This window comes from Gavialis gangeticus, unplaced genomic scaffold (genome assembly GCF_001723915.1).
Source record: "Gavialis gangeticus isolate Ggan-Ray unplaced genomic scaffold, GavGan_comp1, whole genome shotgun sequence".
In the NCBI taxonomy this organism is placed as follows: Eukaryota; Metazoa; Chordata; order Crocodylia; family Gavialidae; genus Gavialis; species Gavialis gangeticus.
In genome coordinates this window covers 11,252,000-11,261,589 of record NW_017728993.1, presented here as the reverse complement: position 1 = coordinate 11,261,589, position 9,590 = coordinate 11,252,000, and the positions used below count along the sequence as shown (strand labels likewise).

Here is a 9,590-nt window from a genome sequence, read left to right as displayed (position 1 = left end):
TCTGTGTTAAACCCCATCCTGTTCTCCTCCGCCCATCCTTGTAACCTGTCTAGGTCCAACTGTAGCCTGTTGCTCCCCTCTAATGTGCCCACATCCCCCCACATCTTAGTGTCATCAGCAAACTTGAACAGGGTGCTTTGCACCCCCTCATCCAAATCACTGATGAAGGTATTGAACAGGGCGGGCCCAAGGACCGAGCTATAATTACAGACAGTCCACACCTCTCCAGCTCTGTATAGCAGGCCCTTAACTTTCTCCCTACCTGCACTTTTGCAAATTCCCTATCACCGGGCAGATCCTCAACTTAGCTTTTCTCTCTGGCAGCCTCTTTGCCGATTGTTAAATCTAAACCTCTTTTCATTTCCTGCACTTCAGGCCTTTCTGGTCAGAGGTACTACGAAGTACATTGCGTGCTAGAACTTGCAAAATTGGAAGAGTGGCTTGTCCAGAACTTGCAGAGTGACTGCAAAACCTGCTGGATTGTGCAATAGATTTCCTGAAGCATTTGTACTAATACATGGATGAGAGGCCTGCAAGGAAGTTAAAGAGAGAGGAGCAGGGGATTAGTTAGTGGATAGTTGAGAGGTAAAACTGGAGCTTGATATGCCATATTTACTCAAACCCAAGATGAGGTTTGTTTCCCCCATTTACCGTAGGCAGAAAGCTCCTCATCTTGGATTGGGGCAACAACTGTGACTCTGACCCCAAACCCAGGGCGGAGGTAGGGGTGCAGCCATCGCCCTCCCTCCCACTGTGTCTACCTCTCCCTTCATCCCCTTGCCACTTACCTTTCTGTTGCATTTCCAGCTCCAGTCCCATTCTGGCCTTGGGTAAGGAATGGGAAGCATGTGTTGCTTCTGCAAAGTAGTTTGCAATGGCTGGAGAAGGGCAGTAAAGAATTCCTCTTGGGCTGGGGATGAAGCGCAGGATCTGCTCTCAACACTGGAAAATCAAAATGTCCCATGCCAGGGTGTGGCGGGTGTTCTCGTTTGGGTAATAGGTTGCAGCAGGGTGGTGATATCTGTTAGTGCTCTCAGTGTGTGTCACTTAAGTGTGTGGAACAATCTCCTCTTGACCTGCTTTTGCCACATGATGACATTTCAGTGGGTATGATCTGGATCTGAACTAACCCACAGTTCGGGAACATTCAGATGTGGAGCATTGGCCAACGGCAGTATTGGAATCTCAGAGCTTGTGTCGAGCTTGCACCTGCTCCAGAATATTTTTGAGGTGCTTTGATGTGCAACAACACGAGCTTTCAGACACAGGAGGAACCCCCCCCCTTTGGTGCTAGTTAACTACTTTTCTTTGAGCAATTGCTCACAATGGAAACAAATGTCTAGGGGTCTCAGAAGAAATTGCCTAAAATCTGCTGGGGAGATGATCAGGTTAACACACCACTGTACTCCTTCCTTGCTAGCATTGTTGAGGCGCAGTGGATTCCTATCAAATGTCTTGAAGAAGTGGGCAAGATTAATGATACTTATATCTAATTTCCCGTGGCAAATTAGACGTAGCGCGTAACCCACCCAAATTCAGCTACAATAGCAAAATAGCCTTTTGTAATTAATGTAATAAATGCACAAGAGACTTAAACGCACCTCCCTAGTGCAATCACTTTGGATGGCTGATGCCGAGGTGGGTCATATCTGATGCAGATTGCCTAGATGATAGATATGAAAACCAATATCGTGGTTTGCAGAGGGGGTTCTGAAATTGAAAATCTAAACCAGATGTGCAACCAAAAAGAGCAGTGTATATTACAAAGTGTTGTGAAATTGCCCAAGGGAGGCAAATAAGCAAAAACAGCCTTGTTACTTAGCAACATGAACAACAAAACAAGTAACAGCTTGGTTGGCATCTGACGGGGCAGGTTTTGCTCTCTGTAATGGAAAAGAAGGATGAGGGTAGTTTGGAACAATTTTGAAGTTTTCAGTGACCCCCCAAGCCCCTCCCTTTTCAAGTGCAGTTACCTGCTTCTTCAAACTATTCTTGATATAATTTACTCCTGTCTTCTTGATGTGGTTTCTAAGTCTTCTCCCTGCAAAATCATGGGAGTCAGTAGCTCTTTGTCCCTCTGTATGGCACATTTCTAACCTAGTTCATCTCATCCAAGTCAAACAGAGGGTCCTGATTTCTCTATTGCTCTATGCCTGGCAATTTCATTTACAACAGTGAAAAGTGAATGAAAGAGGATGTAAAATGCTATTAAATCAGAAAGGCTGGAAGCACTTTGTACAGGTGAACTGACTAGGTGAGGTTTGGGGAAACAGAAAATTGGGGCCATCACTATATCCAAAACTCCTGTTAATTGGAAAAAAAAATGTTAAGAAAAACCAAAATAAATGTGTGTGCATGTTTGATTGTGTATAAAACTATTACTAAATAATTTCAAATGTAAACTCAGACTAGTTTATCTGTAGCATCCTCCTTTGTCATTTGAACTTATTCCATTGCTCATTAAGGTATTTTATACCCCAGGAACTCAAAAATCACGAGTCAAGCCCCAAAATGTCATGAGATCCGCATAAAAATCATAGCCATTAAGGGCTAGAATTTGTTTTTTAAATAAAACCTGATGCTTCATTTGCACTGCAAAGCTTAGCTGCTAGTATAGTTATATCAGTGAGGAATGTACAAAACCCATCCCTTATGGTGACATCCCCATTTTGGCAAAAGACTTATGTAGATATAGGTATACCAGTATACAAGTCCCTTTGCTGGCATGTTCCATCTGGGAACTAGCTGAACACTTTTGCCAGTATGAGCTCCTTCACTGGAGCTGTCTATCAGGATAGCGCCAACGGACTCGAAATATAGGCTATCCCTGAGATCCTTACATAATCAGTCTGAAGTTAAGTTATGCAAACCCACCAGTTATATGTAGTATCATAAAGCAGACCACCCCACTATAATGGAATTAACCTCTTCCTGACACCAGTCTCATCCATGGGAGCCGTGATTTATCGTGCATCTTCCATTGGTCCTGCTCTGTCACGGAGCCTCCAAGTACGTGCAAACAAACTCAGGGTAAAAGTGATAACAAGCGGCCCCAGCGTGGCTGCAACAGATACTGTTTCCAGATCTCATCTACTTAACTCTGGATAATCTGGAAGAAATCCCTTGCTTCATTGGGCCCCTGTTTTGTTCCACAACACAGTTTTCCACTCGAATTCTGAAATCGTGTTTCTTTCGGAACGGTGCAGAACTGCCTGGGTTTGTCCTCCAGGGTTATCCAGTACTGGCAAGAAGCTTGTCCCCAGTGTGGTAAGTCAGGGACAGAAGCAGACTGCTGGAACAAGGATTTTGTGGAAAATATTTTAACTATCTGACCTGAAGAAGGGCCTAACAGACTAAAATATTGTCTGTGTCCCCTTCCATTGCTCTCCTAATGCCTGACCAGTAAGTCTGCCATGCTTGGAACCGCTGTGGCCCTCAGTGGGTTTGCTGCATGCAGAAGACTGAATGAGTTGGGTCCCTCATTACTAAACACTGCAATAAGTATAGTTCAAATGGGGGCTGGGGAGAGCATCATTATACTTTGCAGATGTGTCTCTCTCTGGCATGAGTTTCTGTCCCCAGCCCCACTTCCCTTGAACAGCTGCTCTACTGTTTGATGAACTATCATGTGAACTTCCACATTGGTAGACTGCGGGTTCAGATCTCGAGAGAGAGCTTGCTGATGGGGAAGCCAATAATCTTCCAGTCCCTCTGTAATCGTGGCAGGGGGCGGTTAGTGGAATCCTGTTGACTCCCGGTTGCTATCACTAGCAGAAGTTGGTGATGGGGATGCAGCGCAGCAGTTGAGGAAGCAGACAGTTATGGAAAAGTTGGCTTTGTCTTCAGCAATGGACTCCAGAAGCACTTGTCTGAGACCCTGAATAACTCTGGTATATGGTGTTATTGGGCCACATCTACACAAGATGCTGACTGCACAGTAGCTCCTTACTACTGTGCAGTAGTGTTGCAAGGCACAAAGTGTGACGTGACGCTATGCACAGTAGTAATGAATTGCTGCACAGTCAGAGTCCCCTAAAAGGCATTCAGCAATGCTACTGCACAATAACTCCGGTTACTGCACAGTCATTTAGTGCTTGTGTAGACACGACCTCTTAGTACCAGGCTTTTCTACCACCAGTAAGGCCACAGGGTGACACTGGGCTCGACCTCCTGAAGACTTTTTCTGCACAACACAACACAAATGTTGTTCCACTATATCAGTAAAGTTAAAGTGTTTGAAGCCAACACCTCTCCTTTCCTGCCCCATGTGGCACAGTCACATTGGCATGAATAGGCTGTATACTAACTATTCTCACATGGTGAAGAGAATAGTTATTTGAGTGCAGATCATCTTTATATAAATATACCTGCAAGCACACTAGAGCTTTTACCAGCATAATTATTTTGGTAAAGAATCACACCTCTAACCCATATGAGTTATGCCAATATTTTTTTAACTAAGCCAAGTTCAGATGCAGGTGGTTTTACTGTGAACACTTCCATTTTAATTTGGAAGTGTAGTGAAAGATGAGGGTGTGTTTTTCTATTATCAGTGCTTCAAACCCACAATGCTTTAAGGTAAGTGACAGTTTCATAAATAAAATTGTTCCTTTTAAATTGCTGAAGCTTTTACAGTAAGCCTTGTACCCACCAATGAGATCCATTAGTGTCTGATTAAGTGGTAATTAGTGGCAAGAGTCACAGTCATTAGTGTTTTTAGCTGCTTGCTTGTAAATCATAATGACAGTCGAGCCCTGCAGGAGCCCATTGCCAATATTTCAGGCAGGAAAAGGCGACTTCCAGAGGGTAGCTGTGGAGGAGTCTTATTCAACAGCTTCCTTCCAGGGCTAGGATGGAGCAAGCCAGTTGCAATGAACAATTCACTTCACAAATTTTTGCTTGCGAATCAATCACGAGTCTATCTGTTATCACTCACTACTTATTAAAACATTGGTGCAGACAACCATGCTTGTTCTTTATATGCGATTGGTTGCCTTTGTCAGATGGTATTACCTAAATGCTATGACAAAAAAAGAGTGAAAGTGTTATTGCTCACTGAAGAAATGAAGAGGACCTGAACTATTGCACTGAATTTAACAGGTATATCTATCCTGGCTCTGCTTGCAGGGGTGACTTGCGTCGGCACGTAACTGACCTTCGTTAGAACCGAATGCTGAATAGCAGCAGCGATGTCTACGCAGCATGGCTATGTGCCACACAGGGATAACTTGAACTAGATGCGAACTTACTAACTCACACACTAGAGTGACTCCCGTGCGAGGCAGAGTGCCGGGCAGAGATACACAAGCTGTCCCTGCGTGTGCTAGCTCCAGAAGCAGTGGAGCCATGCTGTTGCATTGCTATGCCTGGGCTGATTTGCCTGGTTTCTCAGCAGGGCTAATTCAGCAGGTGCAGCACTTCATTAATACTTCTTCTGAGTCCAGAACTAGTGTGTGCAGAGCAAGCTTGGCTCTCTCTGCATAGCACTGCCATGTGCCCTATAGGCAGTATCTCCCTGCATTAAAATACGGGTTTTGTGGTGGATTGACTTGGACCTCCCAAAAGGAAAATGCTCATTGCCAGAGAATCAGCTCAAATATCTGGTTGTTTGTGGATCCTGAGCCAAAATATCCCCTCTTGGTGGATTTAGATCTCAAGCTGATTATGTGGAAATGAAAGGTGATTTCCAGATTTGCAGATTTTTAAGGCAAGAGAGGACCTTTTCATCATTGAGACTGGACTCCTGTCTATCACAGGTCACGGTGTTTCACTAGTCACCACTGTATGAAACCCACAGACTTGTGCTTGACTGAAGCTCATCATCCAAAAATATCTACTTTTGTTCTAAAGACATCAATTGTTAGAGGATCTGTTACTTCCATTAGCAGTCTGCCGTGATAGTTAATCTTCACTGTTGCACATTTGTATTTCTGGTTTCAATTTGTCTGGCTTCAGCTTCTAGCTATGTGATTTTCTTATATCTTTTCCTGCTGAATTAAAAAGCCCTTTTTGCACCTAGTATTTTCATCCAATGAACATATTTATAGGCTGTAATTAAGTCACCTCTCAATCCTTTTACTTAACTCATCAGAGTGAGCTCTTTAAGTGTCTGACTGTAAGGAACTTCCTGGCCCTCATAATTTTGAGGCTCTTTTCTGTATCCTCTCCAATTTTTGGACAGCCTTTTAAAATGGTGGGTGCTAGAATGATATACAGTTTTCCAGAGTCAGTCCCACAAGAGGCATATACAGAGGTAAACTCCTCTCCTTACTCCTATTCATCAAATTACTACTTACAGATCCAAAAATATAACCAGCTTTTTTAGCCACACCATCAGGCTAGAGGCTGATACAATGCTGCTTGTCCACTACGACCCCAGAGCCATTTTCAGAGGTACTGATTTCCAAGAAACAGCCCCCCATCATTCTGTATGTATGACTTGCATTCCTTGTTGCTAGATATAAGTCCTCATATTGAGCTGTATTCAAAATGTATTTTGTATGAATAGGCACAGTTTATGAAACCAGTGCAGATCACCTTTGTGTGACTGTCCTGCCTTCATCATTACTTCCCTCTGTCAGTCTTAGTGTCTGGAAATGTAAGCAGTAGTGCTTTTGTATTCACTTCCAGATCACCGACAAAAATATTGAAGAGCCATGTACAGGTCCATTAGAATTGGACCCACTCATCGTGGTTCCCCAAGGACACCTACTTTTACTTATCCCTCAATAAAGGCAAATGGAAAACCAGTGCTTTTATAGTGTGGAGAGAGTAATGCAATTCTCTGTCGCCCTTCCTACCCATCATCAACTTTCCTGGATGAAGCAACCGTGCTTAGTCTTTGCAATAGGTCAGTTTTACTTATGGTTTTACATCATTCTGTGTTCTTTTGAATTCCCCCTGCCAACTCTGCAAACACAGGTTCCCTTTTGACTTGGATTCGCCTTCCCCTAATAAACACCTAAGTGAGCACTAAATTCTTGAAATGGCTGGTGCAATATGGGAACCTCAGGGCACTTGACAGAGCCCTCCCAGCCAGTAGAGGTGGAAGTGGGGAAGCAACTTGGTTTAAATGGAGGTGTTAACATGTGGGTTTGTTTGGATTGATTCTTGCTACAGTCTTCTCCATAATTACAACTGCACGACTTCTTTGAGTCGTAGGCAAGAAGAGATTTGGACTTGGCATAGGCCAGCTATAAAGGCTTGATCCTGTTTCTGCTGTTGCCGATGGAAGCTTTACCCCTCCTTTCATTGGGAGCTGACTTTATATGACCAGTTTGCATCTCTGTGCTTCATTTAGAGATTCTGCCTAATCAGGTGTACTGACTGCGATGGTCCATTAAAGGCAATGAAGCTGCTCCCAATAACACCTGTTGGGGATCTGACCCTGGAGGTAATATAGCAGATGAAATCTCATCCTTTTCATGGTGATGCAGATCCTGGAAGAGACAGAGCATCTGTTACTTACAAGAACTGTCTTCCTGTCTCAATCTGGGAAATGTAAGTGCCTAAACCCAGTGCTGGGGTCAGCAGTTCTGAGCAGGTTTTTTTTATAAAGCTGTCTGCCAAAAGCACAATTTGGCACACACAAATGATTAGTTTGTGTTTCTCCAAAGCCACAGGAATAATGTCATTTTATTGTATTGGAGGCTCTTTCACAACAAGAGGAGAGGATGTTTTAAAACAAGGAGTAGCTCAGCACAGAATTTTAACCCTCACAATACAAGAGCACTGCAGTTAGCTGTGGGCAGGGCCTGATTGAAACACAAGGCTAACTATTGTAAAAACAGAAGGGCAAATAAATGCCTCTGAAGGCCAGGGATTAACAAAAATGTTTTGGATCAGAAGGGATCTCAGGTAGAGCCTTTGTGATTCCTGCCTGTTTCCTGCTTATAGCTTTGCACCGCTACGATCACCCCCACCAGAGCATGGGCCTTGTTACACCTTACACTGCGAGATGCACAAATGTTGACGGCTGTTAGTGCTAGACTGGGGTTTGGAGTAGTCCAACCCTTTGTTTAGAAACCTCTGGTTGTACTCCACCTGCACAGCTGTGACTTGCTACTAGAGGCCTGGTGAGCAGGTCCTGGATTAGGAGCTGTAGCTGTGTGTTGCCACAAAAGGACTGGTGAACCAGGGCAGGCGTCTATCCCTGCTGTACAGGCGGGGGTGTGAGAGATCCTGGGATACTGGAGCAGCACATCTGGGGGAGTGGCCACACCTTCAACTTAGGCAGCACATCTGGGGGAGTGGCCACACCTTCATGGCACAGAAGCTGGGTAGTGCCGATTAGAGATAACACCGCCCTGGAGTGGTATCATTTTAAGCCACATAATCAGTCTTTCAAATTACTTTAAGGTGTTAATGTGAGGACAGTCCATGGGTTAGGAGCTCCAGGAGCCAGCCAAAACTATTGTGTAGCAAGGCCCTATATCTTGTGGGGTAGCTTTTACTTTTCCAGAAAACTGTACAAAACTGAAATCTTGTAGTTGTGGGTCTTTTACTGAGGTGTGTTACCAGAGCTGAGAGCGGCTGCAATATTGCATATCCCTACATTCAATCTAGTTCTAATCAATTTTGGCTCAAGATTGAATGAACACCAACCACATGACCAAAAAAATTAATAAAAAGTCACCAGAAAGTGTTCAGAAAAAATGGTAAGTGTTGACCTAGCCATAGTATGGCAAGACTGCCATTACACATGAAATCCTGGTCCCCCAGATGGCAGGAGGAGTTCTGCCATTGATTTTAGCGGGCCAGGGTATCACACAAGGGATTCTCTTGGAAAAAGCTGGGGTGAGGAAGAAAGAAGCTCATTGAGTGTCTAACGCACTGGTTGGGAAGATGAATGGAAACATTAAACTGGGAAAGAGAAAGACCATAGATTTTTCTGAAGGGCAGACGTGGTACTGAGAAGAAGAGGCTGGGAAAGGCAGAGGGTTTTATTGTGAATGGGAGGAATAAGCATTTGCTTGGCCCATGTATAGCAGACGTTTGAAAAGAGGCCATTTTGAGCCTTAAACCCAGCCTTGGTAGACTGTCTACTTTAATCTCTGAATTACGTTAATAATTACAGTGACATTATATTTGTGAACTGCTGTATCTTCCTGATCGGTTCTCACCCTTCAGATCTCTAGGGAGGGTGAGTTGAGAGCTAGTTGGACCTCAGGGCATAATTATATACACATTATGTATCAGGTTTAACAATAACGCAGTCACCCTGATCTGTATGACTGATACATGCCCTTACTGCTAGAGTAGCTGTTAAGTACCCAAAAATGCAATAGCTGAAACAACTGCTGGTCACTTTGCACAAAGGGATGAAAGTGTGCAGGAGACAGATCGGTGTAACAGCTGCTGAAAAGCAAAACCAGAAAAGTCACAAACAGAATGGGTACAGCTAGTTCAGAGATAGGATCTATAGGCTTTCTAATGCAGTAAGAGGCCCCTATTCATAGATTCATAGATTCATAGATTAAGGGTCGGAAGGGACCTAGTAGATCTTCTAGCCCGACCCCCCGCCAGGGCGGGAGAACAACAAAAACCCCAAAAAGAGAAATGGGACTCAAACGAGTCCAGCTAGGTGGGCA

The 9,590-nt window shown here is 44.0% G+C and overlaps 1 protein-coding gene across 4 annotated transcripts in view; it reads left to right on the top strand.

The window, feature by feature from the left end:
* The window catches only part of FGGY (FGGY carbohydrate kinase domain containing), a 520,775-nt gene that overhangs the window by 167,545 nt on the left and 343,640 nt on the right, over nt 1-9,590 (top strand). For 3 of the 4 annotated variants that reach the window (XM_019501213.1, XM_019501212.1, XM_019501211.1), the window contains one exon: nt 7,301-7,500. The exons of the other annotated variant lie outside the window; for it this stretch is intronic. The gene's annotated coding sequence lies outside the window, so the exon portion shown is untranslated. The remainder of the gene's footprint in view (nt 1-7,300; nt 7,501-9,590) is intronic. 4 annotated transcript variants of the gene reach the window in all.